This window comes from Bos taurus, chromosome 11, assembly GCF_002263795.3.
Source record: "Bos taurus isolate L1 Dominette 01449 registration number 42190680 breed Hereford chromosome 11, ARS-UCD2.0, whole genome shotgun sequence".
Taxonomy (NCBI): domain Eukaryota; kingdom Metazoa; phylum Chordata; class Mammalia; order Artiodactyla; family Bovidae; genus Bos; species Bos taurus.
The window spans coordinates 11,048,310-11,074,738 of NC_037338.1; the positions used below are offsets into that span (position 1 = coordinate 11,048,310).

The 26,429-nt window shown below is 39.9% G+C and overlaps 1 protein-coding gene and 1 pseudogene across 7 annotated transcripts in view; one reads left to right on the top strand and one right to left on the bottom strand.

The window, feature by feature from the left end:
- Positions 1–26,429, bottom strand: part of ALMS1 (ALMS1 centrosome and basal body associated protein) — a 190,664-nt gene that overhangs the window by 159,159 nt on the left and 5,076 nt on the right. The gene's annotated exons all lie outside the window — the stretch shown is intronic.
- On the top strand, positions 753–7,191 carry LOC112448860 (F-actin-capping protein subunit alpha-2-like; annotated as a pseudogene).

The window sequence follows — 26,429 nt, forward strand, 5'->3', positions numbered from 1 at the left end:
CTACTGAAGTGACTTCGCACACATACTTGTAGAAGTAAAAGAAGCAAGTAGAAGCAAGCAAGTTACCTATTTCACAATCTTACTATTTGAGACATCTAAGAAATTAACCCAAATAACAGGAATTAAAATCATCTGAGAGCATGGAAAATGGGGACAAAGTTGGGCTCATTTTGCATAATCAGAGGTTGAAGCAGGGCTCTCCTATTTGTGAAAGAAGGCAATAAAAACTGAAGCAGTGTACACGGAAAAGATCAGAGGCAATCAAACAAACATGACTTCAGTCACGCCAAGTCATCTACTGGTTCAGGATGGGTTACTGAGATTTCCCCCAATATTCCTGGAGTGTAAGAACCCAAAGCTTCCAATGTAAAACCTCCTTTTAAAGAAGATGCAAGGGGCAAGGTGGAGACAACCAGAATAGAGAAGAACACCAGGAAGAGAAGAATGTACCAAAGGACAAAACAAAGCAACACTCCTGCTAAAAATGAAATTACAAACTATACTTTCAAAGGTATTTCAAAAGACTTCAAAATGAGAATACCTCAGACTCTTAAAGAGACTTTTTAAAAAGAGACATATACGGGGAGGGAGGAGGGAGGAGGGTTCAGGATAGGGAACACGTGTATACCTGTGGCAGATTCATGTTGATACATGGCAAAACCAATACAATATTGTAAAGTTAAAAAATAAAATAAAAAGAGACATAATGTCCATAAAAAAAGAAGAGATTGATAAAAATAAAACAGGCAGCTATGAGTCAAGAAAAGATGCATGCTCACAAACCCACAAATGTCAAAGAACCTCTGAAGGAAACTCAAGATCATAAGGTAATTTTTTCCCCCATAATTAAAACAGTTACTACACTAACAAAACATTTTTACAGAGCACATACAACAATGTGCTTTTGATGAGAAAGGCAAGCTTAACTCAAAAATCTATTCAATAACTAAAGAGATTCTATTCAATAACTAAAGAGATTCCTATGGTATAGACTCTTTCATGAGGTTTTTCTCAAAAGGTAGAACAGCATGGGGCACACCCACCTTGCTTCAGTGGCATTTTCTGAGGAGTAACGAACAAAAAGCAAAGAAAGGCATTTTGCAAATTCATTTTGGCAATTTGAAATCCCTAAATAAATAAAAATAGAGCCAATGTTCTGGCACAGTTAGTATTCCTGGAGCCCTCCAGGAACGAAGAATGCCAAAATGAATGTTCATAATGGCTATTCACTGCAACTAAATAATGCTGGGTGTACTGCACAGGGTCTTGCCTTTGAAAATAGCTGATTCATATTAGCTTACAAAAAAAAGTTCAATTCCCTAGGATATTTGTAGAACACTAATGATACAATATTACGAAAACCAACACTTTGACAAACTAACCCAGTGTGTGAGAAAAAAGAACACACTCTCACTTTTATCAGCTAAAAAAACCTTAAAAGTTAAAATTAAATGTTAGAAGTTCTTATTGTTTTTCATTCGCTCAGTTGTATCCAACTCTTTGTGACCTCATGGACTCCAGCACGCCAGGCTTCCCTATCCTTCACTATCTCCCAGAGTTTGCTCAAACTCATGTCCATTGAGTCCATGATGACATCCAACCATCTCATCCTCTGTCGCTCCCTTCTTCTGCCCTCAATCTTTCCCAGCATGAGGGTCTTTTCCAGAAAGTAGGCTCATTGGAAAAGTTCTTATTAAAAAATACATTTCCCAGAACTTATTTTTATTACCTACCCAATGGTTTATAGACTTCATTAAGGAAATTAATTTCTAATACATTCCCGTATGTTTGATCAGTTTTCCCACAGGTGCCTCAGGTATTGGTATAACCCAAACACTTGAAAGAGAATTCTTAAGATGAATGCTTTAAAACTAAGCAGGTGTCATCAGCAACTCTGATCTGAGGTTAAATGCCTTCTGGTATAAACAGTTTCAGAGTCCTTCCCTGATTAGCTTTTAATATTAAAAGTTTGTGGTCTTTAGTGGTCTTCCAACTACATACTACCTATCAAAGAAACATTTTAGATCTAAGGATGCATATCAATTAAAAGGATTAAAAAAAGATATTTCATGCAACAGTAACCAAAATAACACAGGAACAACTGTATTAATTTCAGACAAAATGGACTTTTAAGTCAAAAACTGTTACAAGAGACAAAGAAGTATGTCATATAATGATAAAAGGGACAATTCACCAAGAAAATATGAAAAGTATATTTCTGCACCAAACCTCAGAGCTCCTAAATTAATGAGACAGATGTTGAAAGAACTGAAGGGAGAAATATACAACAACATAATGAATAATGTCCTTTCAATAATGCATAGAACAACCAATCAGAAGAATAAGAAAATACAGAAATCGAACAACACTACAGACCAATCAAACCTAACAGATATATATATAGAAGACTCCATCCACAAACAGCAGAATACATTTTCTCAATTACACATGAAACACTCCTCAGGACAGAACACATGTCTGGCCATAAAACTCGTCTGAATAAATTCAAGAAGACTGAAATAATACACAGTACCTTTTCCAATCACAATGTAATGAAACTAGAAATAAACAGCCTAAGAAAAAACTGGAAATTTTACAATATGTGGAAATTAAACACTACACTCTTAAACAACAAGAAGTCATAAAGGAAATTAGAAAATACCTTGACACAAATGAAAATGCAAAATATCAAAAAAATTTATGGATGCAGTTAAAGAAGTACTAAGAAGGAAGTTTAAGCTATAAATGGCATGCCTTAAAAAAAGGTAAGATCTCAAGTAACAATCTAACTTGCACCTCAAGAAACTAAAAGAAAAACTAAAACCTAAAAGTGAAAATAACAAAAACTGGAGTATAGATAAATGAAATGGTCAACAAGGAAAAAAATCATGAAACTAAAAGTGATTTTTCAGAAAACTGACAAAATTGATAACCCCTTAGGCTAGACAAAGAAAGAAAAAAAAAACTCAAATAATAAAATCAGAAATGCAAGAGTTGTAATATTCCATTACAACCAATGCCACAAATAAGGACCATAAGAGAACATTATGAACAACTGCACACCAACAAACAGGACACACATTAATCCCTAGAAAGACACAACCTACTAAGACTGAACAATGAAAAAACAGAAAATCTGAAATGTATAACTAGCAAGGAGATTGAATCAGTAATCAAAAACTTGGCAACACAGAAAAGCCAAGGACCAAATCACTTCAATCACCCTCAAAAATGTTAGCACACAGAATTCACAACACATTAAAAGTATACACCATGATCACGTGGGGATTAACCATGGAATGCAAGGATGATTCAACTCATAAAAATCAATCAATACTTCACATTGACAGAATGAAGAACAAAACCACTGATGATCTTTACTGATACAGAAAAAGCACCTGAATATTCAATACCCTTGCATGATAAAAGCACTCAACAAATGAGGAACAGAAGGAAACTCATCAATATAATGGGACTTCCCAAAGGTGGCTTAGTAGGTAAAGAATCTGCCTGCAATGCAGGAGACACAGGTTCAATCCCTGAATTGGGAAGATCCCCTGGAAGAGGGCATAAATCCACTCCAGTATTCTTGCCTGGAGACTCCCATGGACAGAGGAGCCTGGTGGGATACAGTCCACAGGGTTGCAAACAGTCAAACATGACCTAGGCCACTTATGAGGACCCACAACTAACTCATAGCATACTCAATGGTGGAAAACTGAAAGTTTTTCCTCTAAGACCAGGAACAATGCTTAAGAATGCCTACTCTTGCCATTTCTAATCAACACAGTATTGGGAGTATCAGCCAGAGCAAAGAGACCCCAATAAATTCTCACATATATATGATCAAATAATTTTCAATAAAAGTATAAAGTTCATTCAATGGGAAAAGGATGGTCTTTTCAACAAATATAAAATTAAAAGGGAAATAAACTTTCCCACAGAAAAGGACAGAAAAGAAACTTCCACTTCTCAACCTTGGCACTGAGTGGAGGGAGTTAAAAAGAACTTCCCTGAGAATCTGATCGGTAAGCCAGTACTGATTCAGGTTTTCAGTCTGAATTCATGCTGCAGTATTGTCCAAAACCGGAGAATGCAACGGCACCCCACTCCAGTACTCCTGCCTGGAAAATCCCATGGATGGAGGAGCCTGGTGGGCTGCCATCCATGGGGTCGCACAGAGTCGGACACGACTGAAGTGACTTAGCAGCAGCATTCCTTTAGTGTTCTAGAGGCCAGATCAAAGACTTAAAGACCTAAAACTATAAAACTCTTAGAAGAAAATTCAGAGCAAAAGTTGTACAACAGTAGGTTTGGCAATGATTTCTTGGATATGACAGCAAAGGCACAAGCAACGAAAGAAACAACAGACAAACTGGACTTCATGAAAATTGTAAAATTCTGTATATCAGAAGACACCACCAACAGAGTAAAAACGCAAACCACAAAATGGGGGAAAATATTTGCAAATCACATACCTGATATGGGATTAATAGCCATAATATATAAAGAACTCTTAAAACTCAAAATGGAGCAGGCAATGGCAACCCACTCCAGTACTCTTGCCTGGAAAATCCCGTGGATGGAGGAGCCTCGTAGGCTGCGGTCCATGGGGTCGCTAAGAGTGGGACATGACTGAGCAACTTCACTTTCACTTTTCACTTTCATGCATTGGAGAAGGAAATGGCAACCCACTCCAGTGTTCTTGCCTGGAGAATCTCAGGGACGGGGGAGCCTGGTGGGCTGCCGTCTATGGGCTCACACAGAGTTGGACACAACTGAAGTGACTTAGCAGCAGCAGTAAAACTCAAAAACAAAACAAAAACCACCCAATTAACCTATTATCAAATAGGCAAAGAACTTGCAGAGCCATTTCTCCAAACATATACAAATAGCCACTAAGTACAGGGAAAGATGTTCAACATCACTCATCAAAATAGTAAGACATCACCTCATACTCATCAGGATAGTGAAAATGAAAGTCACTCAGTCGTGTCCAACTCTTGGTGACCCCATGGACTGTATCCATGGAATTCTCCAGGTTTAGTATACTGGAGTAGGTAGCCTTTCTCTTCTCCAGGGAATCTTCCCAATCCAGGGACTGAACCCAGGTCTCCCGCATTGCAGGTAGATTCTTTACCAGCTGAGCCACAAGGGAAGCCCAAGAGTACTGAAGTGGGTAGCCGATCCCTTCTCCAGCGGATCTTCCCGACCCAGGAATCGAACCAGGGTCTCCTGCATTGCAGGCAGGTTCTTTACCAACTGAGCTATGAGGGAAGCCCACTCATCAGGATGGCTACTATCAAAAAAAAAAGAAAAAGAGAAAGAAAAAAAATAACAAATGTTGGCAAACATGTGGAGAAACGGGGACCCTTGTGTAGTGTTGGTGAAACTATAAAATGGTACAACTACTATGGAAAACAGTAGGGAGGTTCCTCAGAAAACTAAAAATAGAACTACCACCATGTTCTAGCAATCCCACTTCTGCGTATATATCCAAAAGAACTGAAGGCCAGGTCTAGAGATATTTGCAAACCTATGCTCACAGCAGCACTACTCACAACAGCCAACAGGCAGAAGCAATCCAAGTGTCTTATCAGCTGATAAGGGATAAACAAAATGTTGTACATACATACAGTGGAATGTTATTCAGACGTAAAAGGAAGGTAATTGGGTCACTACTACAACATGGATGAATCTTGAGGATGAAAGTGAAAATAAGCCAGTCACAAAGGACAGATACTGCATGGTTCCACTTAAAAGAGGCATCTAGAGTAATCAAATTCATAGAAACACAAAGCAGAAACGTGGCTGCTAGGAGCTGAGATGAGGGGAAATGGGGAGTTGTTTATGGTGCAGAGTTTCAGCTTTGCAAAATGAAAAGAGTTCTGGACACCGGTTGTACAACAAGGTTAATGTATTTAACATGATCAAACTATACACTTTAAAATGGTTAAGATAAGGTTAAGATATTCTCTGTATTTTATCACAATTAAAATTCTTTTTAAAAATTTTCAATCCCCAGATAAACCTAAACGGAAAATTTATTTCTTTTACAAGAAATACTAAGGGAAACGCTTCAGGATGATACTAGAGAGTAACTGAAATTTATACAAAATAACAGAGAATTAATTAAAGCAATTACACAGCTAACTGCAAAAGACAGTGTAACTGCGTATTTCTTCTCCTTTCTTCCCTTTGACAATCTAAAAAGCCTTCACTGGCAGGATATGCAGCAAGAAGACCAGGCGGAAAGGGGCAAGGCAGGCTGTCACCGCCAGCATCAACACGGGCAGCCTAGTTCGCCACCGAAAGGAAAACAGCAGATCTGGAGGAGCAGTTGTCTGATGAGAAGGTATGCATAGCAGCAAAATTCATCATTCATGCCCCTCCTGGAGAATTTAACGAGGTGTTTAATGATGTTCTGTTATTGCTTAACAATGATACTCTTCTGAGGGAAGGGGCAACCCATGCATACCTCAGTAAAACTGAAGGTTTTGAAAATCAGGTACTGAAAACAGAACATGGTAACTTGGGAAACGGAAAGTTTTTGGAACCAAAAAACTTGATCACTTAAAAAAGGACACAACTGATCCAACACTGTACAAGCAGAAAACGCAACTGAACCATGGCAAACTTCAGTAATAACTCCTCTCTGCTGCTGCTGCTGCTGCTGCTGCTAAGTCACTTCAGTTGTGTCCGACTGTGTCAGTACTGTATGTGGTTAAAAAAAATAGACAGCAAACAGTTATTGCATGCATAGAAAGCCATTAATTTCAAGCAAAAAACTTTTGGAATGGTCATTGGAGGTCAGAGTGGACGTTTACAATCATTCCTTCAACTACTCAGGTGCCTGGCATCTTGAATTCAGGTTCATTATTATGAAAATGTTAAGGTTCAGCTATGAGTCATAAAGATATACAAGATTCCCTAACGGTGTCTAACGAGGTGCAAACAGCAAATGAATTTATAAAGATTGAAGAGGCTAAAAAGAATGAATATCAAACTGTCATCAGTGAAAATTATCAGACAATGTCAGACACAACTTTCATCAACGGTTCCTAATTATTCACACTAAGATTGATTGGAACAAGATCCTTAACTACAAGCTTGGCAAAGAAATGCAGAATGCATTAAGATAAACACTGCAAGACCAGATCATTTTAGTGCCTTTGTGTTTTAAAAAATACTCGTTACAAAAATATTCAAAACTGTCAAGCTCACCACCTAGTCAGATGGGCAGTTGCCATTTAAAATCACTGTAATTAATTAGTTCGATTAAAGCACAAAGTTTAGTAATCATTATTTTCTATTTCTCTTGTTCAAAGAGGACTGAAAATCAGTTTAGTTTAAATGTTTTTTACTTTCTGTTATGCCTTTCTTTCTTATAATGAAGAGATGATTTCTCTAATGTCAAACATTTTTCAAGTGTTTCAAAATTTTTTTACTTACCGTAACCCTAAAATTTCTGCCTTTGGTTTATAAAGTGGATAACTTTCGATATTTACCCAGTTCATTTTAATGAAGTCAGTAATGGACACTAGTTTAAGGAGGCTGATGTACTTAGCCATATACGCTAAAGAAATTGTCTACATTTTTCCCTTCATCTCTTTCTCTTATGTAAGATTGAGATTAGAGGGAAAACATTTTCTTTATCTGTGTTTAAACCTTTCAAGAAGGTTATTTAGCTAGCTTAGCATTTAAACTTTTTTGAAACAAGGCCAATGTCTAATGCTGTCTTGACATTCTGAATTAAATGAAAATACTTATTTCAGAAATGCATTTAATGCTTTTTCCTCTCGTGAGTTATGCAAATTAGCTTTGGATTACAAGCTATGTCCCCAATTTATGTTTATCATAAAGCCACAACTGTATTATAACAAGGCAAAATGTAACATATATAATCCTGAACTCATGACCATGACTCAGTTTGTTTTTCTCTTGTACAGAGAAGCACTAAAATTCAGTGTCTTCCCTGGTGAGCTAATGACTGGGAATTCACCTTGCAATGCAGGGGACACAGACAGGTTCGATCCCTGGTCCGGGAACTAGGATCCCACGTACCACAGAGCAACTAAGCCCGCGTGCCACAACTACTGAGCTTATACGCCACAACTAGAGAGTCTGTGTGTTGCAACGAAAGATCCCGCACGCCGCAGTTGACCTGACAGCGAAAGAAAGGAAGGAAGGAAGGAAGGAAAGGGGAAAAAAAGTAAAGTACTAAAATTCAATGTGACAATAAAGTGAAAATTTTCCTATTTCAAAAAAGAACGATTGTATGAAACAATATATATCTAACTGTACTGCTAGGCACATAAACATACAGAAACGTATTTGACAATGAGAGCACAAAGGAGATCAACAGGTACTGATCTGTGCTGAAATAAGGAAACAATACCAGATGATAACTCAAAAGAAAGGAAGAAATGAGCACAGAAAAAGAAGACAAAAGAAAGTTCATATAACTAACTACAAAACATCTGCTTGTTATTCTCCCTCCTCCCAGATTCTTCAAAAAACCTATTACAGAAAGTATTAACTCTTACAATACCTCACTTGGTATGTAACATATATCTGTAACATATGCAGACATATGTTTAACAGTAATAACATTGAAGGGGCAGGGTAAGGAATGGGGTTATATTGGCATAAACCTTCCATATTTCACTGAAATTTAGTCCTAATGAATCTCAAGCAGATTCTGATAAATTAACAGTGTATACTGTAAGCCACAGAAAATAACTCAGTAATTATAACTTTAAAAATCATTAGAATTAAATCAAAACAAGAGAAAAATATCTACTTAAAACCAAAAATGGCAATATAAGGTCTAAAAGAACAAAAAGACACAATATATAGAAAACAAAAAATTAAACAGTAGATATAAATCAAAACATATCAATAGCATTTAATGTGAGTGAATTAAACAACCCAATCAAAGATATATAGTTGTGCTAGACTACATGAAAAACAAGATTCAACTATACGCTCTCTACAGGAGACACACTTTAGGCTGAAAACACAAACAGGGTGAAAGGAAAAGGATGAAGAGCAGATTTATAATCTAAAACATGCAGAGTGGCTAGTGCAATATAAAAATGTATTACAATAAAAAAGGCTACTAAAAATAAAGAGGAGCATTTCAGAATGACAAAAGGGTCAATCCACCAAGAATAATCTAATAATTCAAAATATATATTCACTTCGCATCAGAGCTCCAAAATACCTTAAGGAAAAATTAACAGAACTGAAGGAAAAAAGAGACAATCCAACAATAATTAGAATTCAATACTCCAGTTTCCCAAAGTAGTGGATGGATATTTTTTGGTGATACTTGAACATTTAAAGGCGGCTGCAACGGGCCAAAGCCTTTGACTGTGTGGATCACAATAAACTGTGGAAAATTCTGAAAGAGATGGGAATACCAGACCACCTGATCTGCCTCTTGAGAAATCTGTATGCAGGTCAGGAAGCAACAGTTAGAACTAGACATGGAACAACAGACTGATTCCAAATAGGAAAAGGAGTTCGTCAAGGCTATATATTGTCACCCTGTTTATTTAACTTATATGCAGAGTACATCATGAGAAACACTGGACTGGAAGAAACACAAACTGGAATCAAGATTGCCGGGAGAAATATCAATAACCTCAGATATGCAGATGATACCACCCTTATGGCAGAAAGTGAAGAGGAACTGAAAAGCCTCTTGATGAAAGTTAAAGTGGAGAGTGAAAAAGTTGGCTTAAAGCTCAACATTCAGAAAACGAAGATCATGGCATCTGGTCCCACCACTTCATGGGAAATAGATGGGGAAACAGTGGAAACAATGGCAGACTTTATTTTTCTGGGCTCCAAAATCACTGCAGATGGTGACTGCAACCATGAAATTAAAAGACGCTTACTCCTTGGAAGGAAAGTTATGACCAACCTAGATAGCATATTCAAAAGCAGAGACATTACTTTGCCAACAAAGTTCCGTCTAGTCAAGGCTATGATTTTTCCTGTGGTCATGTATGGATGTGAGAGTTGGACTGTGAAGAAGGCTGAGCGCCGAAGAATTGATGCTTTTGAACTGTGGTGTTGGAGAAGACTGTTGAGAGTCCCTTGGACTGCAAGGAGATCCAACCAGTCCATTCTGAAGGAGATCAGCCCTGGGATTTCTTTGGAAGGAATGATGCTAAAGCTGAAACTCCAGTACTTTGGCCACCTCATGCGAAGAGTTGACTCATTGGAAAAGACTGTGATGCTGGGAGGGATTGGGGGCAGGAGGAGAAGGGGACGACAGAGGATGAGATGGCTGGATGGCATCACTAACTCGATGGATGTGAGTCTCAGTGAACTCCGTGAGTTGGTGATGGACAGGGAGGCCTGGCGTGCTGCGATTCATGGGGTCGCAAAGAGTCGGACACGACTGAGCGACTGATCTGATCTGAACATTTAAAAAAACAAACAACAAAAAAACCAGAGCAAATCAATGGGTTTCCTACACACCGGCAGTGAACGATTAGAATTTGAAATTAAAAACACGATACCACTGGGACTTCCCCGGCAGTCTAGTGGGTAAGACTCTGGGTGCTTCCATTGCAGGAAGGGTGGGTTTGGTATGTGGTCAGGGAACTAAGATCCCACATGAGGTACAGGGAGGAAAAAACCCATTTACATTAGCACCCAAAAAATGAAATAGGTATAAATCTAAACAAATATGCACCAAATCTAAACTCTGGTGAAAGAAATCAAAACAGAACTAATTAAATGGACAGATAGTTCATCTTCATTGTTAGCAAGACTCAATACTGTCAACATGTCAGTTCTTCCCAACTTGATGTATATATTCAATACAACTCCAATGCAATCCAAGCAAGTTATTTTGTGGATATCGATAAACTGGTTCTAAAGTTTATATGGCAGAGAGCCAAGGCGGCAGTGAGGGAAGGCATGCAGTCTGCATCTACCCACCCCTAGGATATTCACCAGGCAATGGTGGGGGATTTCCTGTGGACAGGCTGAAGGGAGGAGCCCTGGGGGAGACCAGGTACCAGGTAGGGCCAAGCAGGGGAAAGTGCAGGCCTGGGGACCAGTGACTGAGGGGCTGCTGGGGGAGAGGGAGCAGTTTTAGAACCAGAAGTGGTTTGGGTGCCCAGAGCAGTCTGGTCTGGGCACCTTTCAGTGCTAGAAGCCACATGCCTGCTTGCCTCGGAGGGGTGGGGATCCTGGGGGATCACAGGAACCACTGGGAAAAGCCCCTGGGGTGCCCCTTTCACTTTCCAGAGACTGAGGGGCTGCGGGGGGAGGGGTAGCAGTTTTGGCATCAGAAGCAGTTTGGACGCCAGGGACAGTTTGGATGCCTTTGGGTGCTGGGAACTGCATACCTGCTCTACCAGAAAGGGGAGGGACCTCTGAGGGGATAAGAAGTCCCACTGTGGAAGGCCCTGGGGTTCCCCCTTCACTTGGCCCCAGGGAGCCTTTATGGGGCCCAAGGGCCTCTGGGACCCTCTCAACCCTCCTGAGGAGCTCTTTGCCTTCCAGGGTACCTTTTGCTCTTCAGGGACTCATCCACCTGGATGGGTCCTGTAGATGTGAAACAGGGGAGGGAGGCTCCTGCAGGGAGAGAAGACCACCCAGCCGGGGGAGGCAACTGCAGGGTTCCAGTAGCAGGGAACTGCCTAGTGTTCCCCTGCCCACTCGGCCCTGGAGCGTCTCCTAAGACCACCACCTCCGGGCCCCCCTCCACCCTCCAGGGGGCCCCCCTCCAGCCCCTCTCCTCCCTCCAGGGCTTACTCCTCTTTCCAGGCCAAGTGCTCAGCCATCCGGGTGGCCCCCCACCCTTCAGGGTCCCCCTCTGTCCTCCAGTTCCCTCTCCCCTCCAAGGTCCCTGTCCTCTGTGGGCCCTCATCCCCCAACCAGGGGCTCTGTCTGCCCTCTGGACTGGGCCTCCACCATCTGGGACCCCTTTCTCTACCCTCTGGCTCCCTCCTCCTTCCATGGGCACCCTCTATTCTTCAGGACCCCTCTCCCTCCAGGGTCACCTCCAAGGGCACCCACTGCCCACACAGGTCCTGCGACTGCAGAAGGGAAGGAAGACAAAGCAGAGCCAGCAGGGAAGGGTCCCTCTGGATGGGGAGGAGAGGGGAATCCATCTGGTGTTCCCCTACCCACTCGGCCCCAGGGAGCCTCCTGGAGACCCAGGTTTATCCTCCCCACCCTGAAGCCAGAAGCACTGCAGAAACCTGGGTGGAGTCCAGGCCACCTGCCACGCCCTACACAGAGGCACTGCAGAGGCTTTCTCAGTTTGGGTAGAGCCCCCTCTCTAGGGTCTTCTCTGGAGGCTTAGGTCCTGAATCAGGACCCCATCCCCCCAATAAATCCCATCTCCACCCAAACAACACCACATAAGTCATCCCCCACCTAAGCACTGCCCTTCACATTCAAGGTTTGTTTCTGTTTTTAAGGTTGTTTTTTTTTTTCCAATACTTTTTTTACTGTTTACCAGCAGAGTTCGGTTTTACCCTCCAGTGGTTGTTTCACACATATTCTTATTTTTTCTATTATTTGTTAGTTTTCTAAATTTATTTTATTATTTTTTAATCTTCATTATTTTTCTGCCCCCTCTTGATTTTTCTTATTTTCTATTTTTATAGATATAATTTTTTTTCTTCTCTCACTTTGCTACTGGAGTCCACTTTCACCCTTCTGAGGTTATTTTCTATTCTTTGTTATTGTTCTGCCTTTTTTTTTCCTTTTCTTCCTTTTCTATATTTTTCTTTTCCACAACCATGGCTTGTGGAATCCCAGTTCAGGACTGAGCCCCAGGAGGCAGGAGTGCTGAGTCCGAATGGCTAGAGTAACAGAGAAAACTTCAGGTGCCAGGGAGTATTAATTAGAGTGAGGTTTCCCAAAGGTCCACATCTCAAAACAAAGACCCAGCTCTACCCAACTACCTGAAAACTCCACTGCTGGAAACTAAGACTAAACAACTTGTGAGACAGGAACGTACTCCCAACTATCAAAAAAAAAAAAATGACAAAAAAAATATGTTAAAGATGAAGGAGCAAGTTAAAAACTACAAGACCAAATAAATGAAGAGGAAACAGGCAACCTATGTGAAAAAGAATTTCAAGTAATGACAGTAAAGAAGTTTCAAAATATCAAAAATAGAAAAAATACAAGAATCATTTAACACATTTACTAAAGACCTAGAAGAAATAAAAATAAACATAGATGAACAACACAATCACTGAAATTAAAAATAATCTAAAAGGAATCACTAGTAGAATAACTGAGGCAGAAGAATGGATAAGTGAGCTGGAAGACAGAATAACAGAAATAACTGCTGAGGAGCAGAAAAAAGAAATATAAGAGTAGAGGACAGTCTCAGAGACCTCTGGGACAATAATAAATGCACCAAAATTCAAATTATTAGCATTCCAGAAGAAGAGAAACAAAGGGTATGAGAAAATATGTGAGGAGATTATAGTGGAAAACTCCCCTACTATAGGAAAGGAAATAAGCACCCAAGTCCAGGAAGCCCAGACAGTCCCATACAGGATAAACCCAAAGAGAAATACAACAACACACATATTAATCACACTAAAAAAATTTAAACACAAAGAAAAAATACTAAAAGCAGCAAGGGAAAAGCAAAAAATAACATACGAAGCAATCCCCATAAGGTTAACAGCTGATTTTTCAGCAGAAACTCTGCAGGCCAGAGAGAGTGGAAGGATATATTTAAAGTGATGAAGGATAAAAACTTACAACCAAGAGTACCAGCAAGGATCTCATCAGATTTGAAGAAGAAATCAAAAGCTTTACAGACAAGCAAAAGTTCAGTGAATTCAGCGCCACCAAACCAGCTTTCGGAGAAGGCAATGGCACCCCACTCCAGTACTCTTGCCTGGAAAATCCCATGGACGGAGGAGCCTGGTAGGCTGCAGTCCATGGGGTCACTAAGAGTCGGACACCACTGAGCGACTTCACTTTCTCTTGTCACTTTCATGCACTGGAGAAGGAAATGGCAACCCACTCCAGTGTTCTTGCCTAGAGAATCCCAGGGACGGGGGAGCCTGGTGGGCTGCCGTCTTAGGGGTCGCACAGAGTCGGACACAACTGAAGTGACTTAGCATAGCAAACCAGCTTTACAACAAATGCTAAAGGAAATTCTCTAGTAGGAAACACAAGAGAAGAAACAGACTCACAAAAATAAATCCTAAACAATTAAGAAAATGGCATTAGGAACATATATATAACTACCTTAAATGTAAATGGATTAAATGCTACAATCAAGACACAAGCTGGCTGACTGGATACAGAAACAAGACCTGTGTATATGCTGCCTATAGGAGAGCCACTTCAGACCTAAGGATACATACAGACTGAAAGTTGAGGGATGGAAAAAGATATTCCATGCAAGTGGGAATCAAAAGAAAGTGGGAGTAGCAACACTTATATCAGATAAAACAGACGTTAAAATAAAAACTGTTACAAAAAATAAGGAAGGACATGACATAATGAAAAAGGGATCAACTCAAGAAGATATAACAATTATAAATACTAATTCACCCAACATAGAAGCGCCTCAATACATAATGCAAATACTAACGACCACAAAAGGGGAAACTGACAGTAACAGCGTAACAGAAGGGGACTTTAACACCCCAATTACACCAATGGACAGATCATCCAGACAAAATTTATAAGGAAACACAAGCCTTAAATCACATACTAGTCCAAATGGAGCTAACTGAGATCTCTAGGACATTCCATCCCAAAACAGCAGAATACACTTTTTTCTCAACTGAACATGGAACATTCTCCACAATGGATTACATCTTGGGTCACAAATCAAGCATTGGAAAATTTAAGAAAACTAAAATTGTATCAAGCATATTTTCTGACCACAGTGCTATGCAACTTGATATCAATTACAGGAAAAGAAAGAAAACTGTAAAAATCACGAACACATGGAGGCTAAACAACACACTTCTAAATAACCAACAAGTCACTGAAGACATCAAAAAGGTTATTTAAAAAAATACCTAGAAACAAAAAGACAATGAAAACACAATGACCCAAAACCTGTGGGATGCAGCAAAATCAGTTCTAAGAGGAAAGTTTATAGCAATACAAGCCTATCTCAAAAAACAACAGCAATCAAAAAATCAACAACCTGACTTTATACCTAAAGCAACTAGAAAAAGAACAAAAAACCCTGAAGTTAGCAGAAGGAAAGAAATTAGAAAGATCAGAGCAGAAATAAATGAAAAAGAAATGAAAGAAAAATAGCAAAGATCAATAAAACTAAAAGTTAATTCTTTGAGAAGATAAACAAAATTGACAAACCACTAGCCAGACTTATCGAGGAAAAAAAAGGGAGAGGACTCAAATCAATAAAATTAGAAATGAAAAAGAACTTACAAGAGACAACACAGAAATACAAAGGATCTTAAGAGTCAATGACAAGCAACTATATGCCAATAAAATGGACAACCTGGAAGAAATGGGCAAGTTCTTAGAAAAATCTTCCAAATCTGAACCAGGAAGAAACAGAAATCATGAATGGACCAATTACAAGCACTGAAATCAAAACTGCGATCAAAAATCTTCAACAAACAAAAGCGCAGGGCCAGATGGCTTCACCGGCGAATCCCACATCAAGTTTAGAGAAGAACTAACATCTATCCTGCTAAAACTATTCCAGGAAACTGCAGAGGAAGGAAAAACCCCAAACTCATTCCAGGAGGCCACCATCACTAAAACCAGACAAAGACACCACAAAAAAGAAAATTCCAGGCCAATATCAAAATCCTCAACAAAATTTTAGCAAAAAGAAGGCAATAACATATTAAAAGGATCATACATCATGACCAAGTGCGATTTATCCCAGGGATGCATGGATTCTTCAATATATACAAAAAAATCAATGTGATACACAGTATCAAAAAACTGAAAGATAAAAACCATATGATCATCTCAATAGAGACAAAGAAAGCTTCTGACAAAATTCAACACTCATTTATGATAAAAACTCTCCAGAAAGTAAGCATAGAAGGAAACTACATCAACATAATAAAGGCCATATATGACAAATTCAAAGCAAATATTCTCAATGGTGAAAAACTGAAAGCATTTCCTCTAAGACTAGGAACAAGAGAATGGTGCTGACTCTCATCACTATTATCCAACATAGTGTTGGAAGTCCTAGCCACAGCAATCAAAGAAGAAAAAGAAATAAAAGAAATCCAAATTGAAAATAAAGATAAAACTTTCGCTGTCTACAAATGACATACATAGAAAAATCTAAAGATTCTGCCAGAAAATTACTAGAGTTAGTCAATGAATACAGTAAAGTCACAGGATATAAAATTAATACACACAAATCCTTTGCATTCCTATACACTAACAATGAAAAATCAGAAAAAGGTTAAGGAAACAATCCCATTCACCACTGCAGCAAAAAAGGATAAAATACCTAGGAATAAACCTACCTAAAAGAAAAAAAAAAACCCATGCAGAAAACTATAGGACACCGATGAAAGAAATCCAAGATGTCACAAATAGATGGAGAGATATACCGTTTTCTTGAATTGGAGAAATCAATATTGTGAAAATGACTATACTACCCAAAGCAATCTACAAATTCAATGCAATACCTATCAAATTACCAATGGTATTTTTCTACAGAACTAGAACAAAAAATTTCACGATTTGCATGGAAACACAAAAGACCCCAAAGAGCCAAATCAATCTTAACAAAGAAAAACAGAGCTGGAGGAATCAACCTTCCTGACTTCAGACTATACTACAAAGCTACAGTCATCAAGAGTATGGTACAAGCACAAAAACAAATACAGATCAATGGAACAAGACACAAAGCCCAGATACGGAGAAGGCAATGGCACCCCACTCCAGTACTCTTGCCTGGAAAACCCCATGGACGGAGGAGCCAGGTAGGCTGCAGTCCATGGGGTCGCTAAGAGTCAGACATGACTGAGCGACTTCACTTTCACTTTTCACTTTCATGCACTGGAGAAGGAAATGGCAAACCACTCCAGTGTTCTTGCCTGGAGAATCCCAGGGACGGGGGAGCCTGGTGGGCTGCCATCTCTGGGGTCACATAGAGTCGGACTCGACTGAAGCAACTTAGTAGTAGTAGTAGTAGTAGTAGTAGTAGTAGTAGTAGTAGTATGGGCACCTTATCTTTGACAAAGGAGGCAAGAATATACAATGGAGAAAAGACAGCCTCTTCAGCAAGTAGTTCTGGGAAAACTGGACAGCTACATGCTAAAGAATGACACTAGAAGACTTCCTAACATCATACTCAAAAATAAACTCAAACTGGATTAGACTTAAATGTAAGCTCAGAAAGTATAAAGCTCTTAGGGGAAAACATAAGTAGAATATTCCTTGACATAAACCACAGTAAGATCCTCTATGACCCACCTCCTAGAGTAATGGAAATAAAAAAAAAAAAAAATGAGACCTAATTAAACTTAAAAGCTTTTGCACAACAAAGGAAACAATAAAAAAGATTAAAAGACAACCCTCAAAATAAGAGAAAATTGCAAATGAAACAACTGACAAAGGATTAATCTAAAATATATAAGAAGCTCGTACAGCTCAGTATTAGGAAAACAAACAGCCCAATCAAAAATGGGTCAGATCAGATCAGATCAGTCGCTCAGTCATGTCCGACTCTTTGCGACCCCATGAATAGCAGCACGCCAGGCCTCCCTGTCCATCACCAACTCCCAGAGTTCACTCAGACTCATGTCCATCGAATCAGTGATGCCATCCAGCCATCTCATCCTCTGTCATCCCCTTCTCCTCTTGCCCCCAATCCCTCCCAGCATCAGAGTCTTTTCCAATGAGTCAACTCTTCGTATGAGGTGCCCAAAGTACTGGAGTTTCAGCCTTAGCATCATTCCTTCCAAAGAAATCCCAGGGCTGATCTCCTTCAGAATGGACTGGTTGGATCTCCTTGCAGTCCAAGGGACTCTCAAGAGTCTTCTCCAACACCACAGTTCAAAAGCATCAATTCTTCGGCGCTCAGTCTTCTTCACAGTCCAACTCTCACATCCATACATGACCACAGGAAAAACCATAGCCTTGACTAGACGAACCTTTGTTGGCAAAGTAATGTCTCTGCTTTTCAATATGCTATTGAGGTTGGTCATAACTTTCCTTCCAAAGAGTAAGCGTCTTTTAATTTCATGGCTGCAGTCACCATCTGCAGTGATTTTGGAGCCCAGAAAAATAAAGTCTGCCACTGTTTCCACTGTTTCCCCATCTATTTCCCATGAAGTGATGGGACCAGATGCCATGATCTTCGTTTTCTGAAGACATATAGATGGCCAATAAACAGATGAAAAGATGCTTAACGTCACTAATTATCAGAGAAATGCAAATCAAAACTTCAATGAGGTATCACCTCATGCCAGTCAGAATGGCCATCATCAAAAACTGTACAAACCATAAATGTTGGAGAGGAGGTAGAGAAAAGGGAACTCTACACTGTTGGTGGGAATACAAACTCATGCAGACTTTATGGAGAACAGGATAAAGATTACTTCAAATACTAGGAATAAATCATCGTATGACCCAGCAATTCCACTACTGGGCCATAATCAGTATGAGAAAACCATAATCAAAACTCAAGACACATGTACCCCAATGTTCACTGCAGCACTGCTGACAACAGCCAGGACATGGAAGCAACCTGGATGTCCATCAGCAGAGGAATCAACAAAAAAGATATAGTACATACATACTACTCAGTCATCAAGAAGAATGAATTTGAGTCAGTTCTCATGAGATGGATGAAGCTAGAGCCTGTTATACAAAGTGAAGTAAGTGAGAAAGACAAAACAAATATAGTAATTAACGCATATATACAGAATCTAGAAAAATTATATTGATGAAGCTATCTGCAGGGAAGGAATGAAGACAAAGATGTAGAGAATGGACTTATGGACACCGTGGGGGAGGGAGAGAGTGGGACAAATGGAGAACGCAGCATCAATATACACACATTGTCCAGTGTAAGCTGGACAGGTGGGAGAAGCTGCTGTGCGGCACAGGGAGCCCATCTAGTGCTCTGTGATGATGTGGAGGGGGGATGATGGTGGGGAGAGACGCTAGGGAGGCAGGGGATGTACGTATAGTTATGGCTGATTGCACTGTTGTACAGCAGAAACCAACACACCAATGGGGAAAAAAAAAAAGTAATTTGAACTTAAAAAATAGAGTGTATATGGGGAGTCAAAAGACCCAAGAAAGCCAAAAAAACAACAGACACTATCTGACTTAAAAACTTCCTGTAAAGCTACAGCGATCAAGACAATGTGGCACTGGTGAAAGACCAGCAAACAGATCGCTGTGACACAACAAAGTCCAGAAACAGACCGAGATAAAGACCGCTGATCCTTGACAAAGGAACAAGGCAACGTAATGGAGCCAAGACCGTCTTTTCGACAAACGATGCCGGGATAACTGGACACGCATGTGCAAAAAGCGACTTGGGACAGATCTTACAGCTCTCACAAAATTCAACTCAAAACAGGGAATATAAAACTGTAAAAACTGTAGAACACCTAGAAGATAACACAGGAGAAAACCTAGATGACCTGGGCTATGGTGATCACTTTTTAGGTACAACACCAAAGGCACAACCCGTGAAAGAAAGAGTTGATAAGCTGGACTCATCAAAATTAAAAACTTTCGTTCCATGAAAGACAATGTCAAGAGAATGAGAAGACAAGCCACAGGCGAGGAGAAGATATTTCTAAAAGACATAACCTGATAAGGACTGTTAACCAACATACAGCACTGAGCACACATGCAGCGAGTCATCAGACTGCTTGGTACTGACCCAAATGGACTGAAAAGATGGTTAGTCTCTCAGTCGTGTCTGATTCTCTGCAGCCTCACACACTGCAGCCCACCAGGCTGCTCTGTCATGGAATTTTCCAGGCAAGAATACTGCAGTGGGTAGCCATTCCCTTCTCCAGGGGGTCTTGCCAACCCAGGGATTGAACCCAGGTCTTCTGCATTGCAGGTACATTCGTTACAGTCTGACTCATCAGGGAAGTCCAACGAAAATATCCTTTAGTAGATGAATGGATAAAATAAACTGTGGCTCATTTAGACAATAATATTATCGAGAACTAAAAAGAAATGAGCCACTAAGTCATGAAAAGACATGGAGAAACTATATTGGTGGATACATGCCATTATACATTTGTCAAAAACCATAGAATGTACAATACCAAAAGTGAGCCCTAATATACACTCTGGCTTTGGATGTCAATGTAGGTTCATCATAACAAACGTATTACACTCTGACGTTGGAAATTGACAGTGGAGGACGCTGTGCATGTGTGGGAGCAGGAAGTAGATGGGAAATCTCAATTTTTTTTTGGAACCTACAATTGCTCTAAAAAATGATCTGTTGAGGAAATTCCCTGGTCGTCCAATGGTTAGGACGCCATGCTTTCACTGCCAAGGGCACAGGTTCAATCCCTTGTGGGGGAACTATGATCCCACAAGCTGTGAAAGTGAAAGTCACTTTGCGACCCCATGGACTATACAGTCCATGGACTTCTCCAGGCCAGAATACTGGAGTGAGTAGCTGCTCCCCCCTTCAGGGGATCTTCCCAACCCAGGCATCAAACCCAGGTCTCCAGCATTGCAGGCGGATTCTTTACCAGCTGAGCCACAAGGGAAGCCCAAGAACACTGGAGTGGGTAGCCTATCCCTTCTCCAGAGGATCTTCCTGACTCAGGAATTGAACCAGGGTCTCCTGCATTGAAGGCGGATTCTTTACCAACTGAGCTACTAGGGAAGCCAAGCTATGGAGCATGGTGAAAACAAACAAACAAACAAACAAAACCACAGTCTGCTGAAAAACAACTAAAACAAGGCTCTGGTCCAGCATGCAAGGAGTTAGGAAGTCATCACTCCCATCCCTACAAAAAGAAAACACCCTAACCAAATTGAAAATCAACAACTCTTCTTATATCCACCAGAGAACTGAAATTAAGGGCAAACTACAGTCCCAGACATCCTGGAATGGGAAGTCAAGTGGCCTTAGGAAGCATCACTACAAACAAAGCTAGTAGAGGTGATGGAATTCCAGTTGAGCTATTTCAAATCCTGAAAGATGATGCTGTGAAAATGCTGCCAGCAAATCTGGAAAACTCAGCAGTGGCCACAGGACTGGAAAAGGTCAGTTTTCATTCCAATCCCAAAGAAAGGCAAAGCCAAAGAATGCTCAAACTACTGCACAATTGCACTCATCTCACACGCTAGTAAAGTAATGCTCAAAATTCTCCAAGCCAGGCTTCAGCAGTACATGAACCGTGAACTTCCAGATGTTCAAGCTCATTTTAGAAAATGCAGAGGAACCAGAGATCAAATTGCCAACATCCTCTGGATCATGGAAAAAGCAAGAGAGTTCCAGAAAAAACATCTATTTCTGCTTTATTGACTATGCCAAAGCCTTTGACTGTGTGGATCACAATAAACTGTGGAAAATTCTTCAAGAGATGGGAATACCAGACCACCTTATCTGCCTCCTGAGAAACCTATATGCAGGTCAGGAAGCAACAGTTAGAACTGGACATGGAACAACAGATTGGTTCCAAATAGGAAAAGGAATACGTCAAGGCTGTATATTGTCACCCTGCTTATTTAACTTATATGCAGAGTGCATCATGAAAAACGCTGCCGGAATCAAGATTGCCGGGAGAAATATCAGTAACTTCAGATATGCAGATAACACCACCCTTATGGCAGAAAGTGAAGAGGAACTAAAAAGCCTCTTGATCAAAGTGAAAGATGAGAGTGAAAAAGGTGGCTTAAAGCTCAACATTCAGGAAACTAAGATCATGGCATCTGGTCCCATCACTTCATGGGAAATAGATGGGGAAACAGTAGAAACAGTGTCAGACTTTATTTTTGGGGGGCTCCAAAATCACGGCAGATGGCGACTGCAGCCATGAAATTAAAAAGACGCTTACTGCTTGGAAGGAAAGTTATGACCAACCTAGATAGCATATTCAAAAGCAGAGACATTCTTTGCCAACAAAGGTCCGTCTAGTCAAGTGGTCATGTATGGATGTGAGAGTTGGACTGTGAAGAAAGCTAAGCACCTAAGAATTGATGCTTCTGAACTGTGGTGTAGGAGAAGACTCTTAAGAGTCCCTTGGACTGCAAGGAGACCCAACCAGTCCATTTTAAAGGAGATCAGCCCTGGGTGTTCTTTGGAAGGACTAATGCTAAAGCTGAAACTCCAATACTTTGGCCACCTCATGCAAAGAGTTGACTCACTGGAAAAGACTCTGATGCTGGGAGGGATTGGGGGCAGGAGGAGAAGGAGACGACAGAGGATGGCATGGCTGGATGGCATCACCGACTGGATGGACGTGAGTTTGAGTGAACTCCAGGAGTTGGTGATGGACAGGGAGGCCTGGCGTGCTGCAATTCACGGGGTCACAAAGAGTCAGACACGACTGAGCAATTGAACTGAACTGAACAGTCCAGCAAATCTGGGACAGACAAACAGATACAGACAATCACAACTAACGGGACAGAGTTCCAGAGCAGACACCACGAAGGACAGGGAAGGAAAGCCTAAATTGTAAATGACAAATTATTAGAGGCTCAGGATAGAGAACTCTGAGATTTAAAAAGTCCAGGGAAAGTCTTAGAGGGGCTCCCACACTTTTGGAGTTTTACTTCCAGGAACTGCACCAGGTTTCACAGTTAAGATTAGAGAAAAATCTCTTGCTGTGGCAGGAGAAGAGGGAAAAGTAGTCGTTTTGAAATAAGTCTAGAAGCATTCTGTCCTTAAGACCTGCCTGCAAAAGAAACTATTTTACCAGAGACTGGGGTTTTACCAGAGACTAAGTGATGCCGGGGAAGGGAAATATTCAACTCCAAGCCCCCTCCTAGCTTTCTTATTTTATTTAAGGAGAAACCAATGAGAAACCCTAGTGAAGCTCACAGCCTAGAGAAAGACTGAGACCTCACAATATGACTACAGAACACCTCCCCTCCGCCCATACCTCACCACTACATCAACGCGGCTCCTGATGAGAATGGTACACGAATGCAAGAACAGCACATCCAGATCTTATTTAAGAGGTCCTTAGAGAAATCCAAAGAAAACAGGCGGAACAAAAGCAAGGCCATCAGAGGAAATTTTAGCCTTTGACACCTACTGCTATAGCAAACAAACACAAAATCACCTCTAACCAGATAAACTTATGAAACCTCACACTAAAAGGCTATTTACTTCAGTTCCTAGCATATCATATTCATTCGGTACACGCCTGGTTTTCCACACACACACACAAATTACAAAACATAAACGACAAAAACAACTTTTTTGTTTTACAAAAAACAAAAGCAGGTTAAAGAGACAGCAAGGATCAGAATCAGACTCAGATAAGGCAGAGATGTTGGAGGTTCAGTTTGTAAAGATGCAAAAGTTCTGGAGATAGATGGTGGTAAAGATTATAAAACAATGTGAATGTACTTAATGTCACTTAAACCTGGTTAAAATGGGGAAATTCCCTGGTAGCCCACTGTTTAGGACTCAGTGCTTTAACTGCCAGGGCCCGAAGTTCAATCCCTGGTTATGGAACTAAGATCCTGCAAGCTGCGAGGCTCAGCCAAAATAAATATATTTTATTTATAGCTTAAACCAGTAAATTTTATGGTATACATATTTTACCACAATTTTTAAGAAAAGAAAAAGAAATCAAGGTAGAAAAAAAGAAACAAGCCACCAGACCATGAAAAGACATGGAAGAACCTTAAAAGCATATTCCTAAGTGAAAGAAGCCATCCTAAAAGGCTACATACTGTATGACTCTAAGCACATGACTTTCTGGAAAATGCTAAACTACAAAGACAATAAAAACAGCAGCAGCTGCCAGGGTTTCAGAGGAAGGAGGGAAGGGACAAATAAGCAGAACACAGGGATTTTTTTTTAGGCAGTGAAACTATTCTGTGTGATACTGTAAAATAGTGGATATATGTCATTATACATTTGTCAAAATCCAAAGAATGTACAAAAAAGTGGACTCTAATAAAAACATACACTTATAATTAATAGCAATGTATCAATATTGGCTTACCAACTGTAACAAATATGCCAGCCTAATACAAGATGCTAGTAACAGAGAAAACAGGGGAGGGAAAAGAGGTACATGGGAATTCTGAACTTTTTGCTAAACATAAAACGGCTCCCAATAAAGTCTACTGGGACTTCCCTAGTGGTCCAATGGTTAAGAATCCATCTGCCAAAGCAGGGGACACAGGTTCCATCCTTGGTCTGGGAAAATACCACAAGCCGGGAGGCCACTAAGCCCAGGCACCACAACTTCTGAAGCCCACACACCTAGAGCCCACGCTCTGCAACAGGAGAAGCCACCACAGTGAGAGGCCTGAGCAGCGCAACTAGAGTAGTCCCTACTCACCACAGCTAGAGAAAGCCTACGGGCTGCCACAAAGAGCCAGGGCAGCCAAAAAGAATACTAATAATTAAAAAAAAAAAAAAAAGGATAGCCACCTGTGAGAAGATCAACAAGGAAATATAAGATGTGAACACACTATAAGCAAACTACATTATAGAATATTCCATCCTACAGCAGCAGATTATGCATTCTTCTCAGCATACATGGAACATCTCCAGGACAGACAACGTGTTAGGTTACAAAGCAAGCCTCAATGTTTTAAAATTTTATTTTATTAATGAATAGGCGATTTACAATGTTGTGTTAACTTCTGCTGTACAGCACAGTGATTCAGTTATAAACACAAGCCTCACATTTTTTAAAAAATTTAAATCATGGAAAGTATATTCTCCGCCAAAATGGAATGAAATTAGAAATCTATAACAGAAGGAAGTTAAGGAAATTCACAAACATGTAGAAATTAAGCAACAGACTTCTAAACAACCAATGAAAAAAAATCACAAAGAGAATTTTCAAATATTTTGAGATAGACAACAGGCAGAAAACAACTCAAATGTCCATCAACTGATAACGGATAAACAAATATAGTATATCCATACAATGGAATACTATTAAGTCATAAAAAGGAATGAAAAATTGATGTTATATTCATGGATTCCTAAAAACATTATGCTAAGTGAAAGAAGCCAGTCATAAAAGACCACACATTGGAATTGGTGGTGCAGTGGCTAGGACTCAATGCTCTCACTGCCAGGGTTCAAACCCTGGTGGGGGAACTAAGATCCAGAATCCGTGTGACATGTACCATATATTATATGATTCCATTTATATTAAATGACCAGAACAGGCAACTCTACAGACAGGGAAAGTAGATTAATAGTTGCCTTGAGGAATGGAAGCAAGAGGGGCGATAGCGAAAGTGTATAGGGTTTCTTTTTGAGGTCGTGAAAAAATTGTTCTAAAATTGTGGTGATGGCTACACATATCCATTAATATACTGAAAACCACTGAGCTGTGCAGTAAAATACAGGGTAAATTGCATGGTTTTTAAATTATATCACAACAAAACTGTTTAGAATGTTTTTAAATAAGCCGGTTGAACATTCAGCACATTAAGTAAAATTAAATAAATCAAATAAACCTAGGGAAATAGTAAAAGATGAGAGCTGAAATTAACGAACTAAATGGTGAAAAAGTCAACAGAATTAAACTTAAATATAAGAGCGGTTTCCTTGGATGAAAAAAATTAACAAAATATATCCATAGTTATTCAGATCAAGAGGAAAATAAAATACATAACATTAGGAATGAGAAGTGGAAATAATCACAAATGCAATGGAAAAAATAAAGAATACTATGTAACACTTCATTATAATTAACTAAAAATCCTTATTGAAATGATTTTCCAGAAAAATCATAAATTATCAAAATTAACTCCCCCCCCCCAAAAAAAGGGGCTTACCCGGTGGGTAAGATGTTAATGAATCTGCCTGCAATGCCAGAGACCCAGGTTCGATCCCTAGGTCAGGAAGATCCCCTGGAGAAGGGAATAGCAATCCCATGGACAGAGGAGCCTGGAGCTGCAAACAGCCAGACACAACTGAGCAACTAAGAGTTTCAACTCAAAAAAAGTGAGACAGTATATACAAATTATAACCCTGAAAGGAATCCATAGGCACAGTAGCTTCACAAGTTATTATTTTTCCAACATGCAAGAAAGTCTTATATTATTTAAACTGTTCCAAGACATTAAAAAATCTTCCCAGTACCTCACATAAAAACATCATAATTCTGACTTCAAATTTGACCAAAAAAGTCAAGAAAACAATTTAACTTAAAACTATCATTTATCAAATATCTAAAGATAAAATTCAGCACTTCCTTAAGAGAGAAACACATTCTAACTGACAGCTTTCATCCCCAAGCTCAAAAAAGTTTTAATACTAA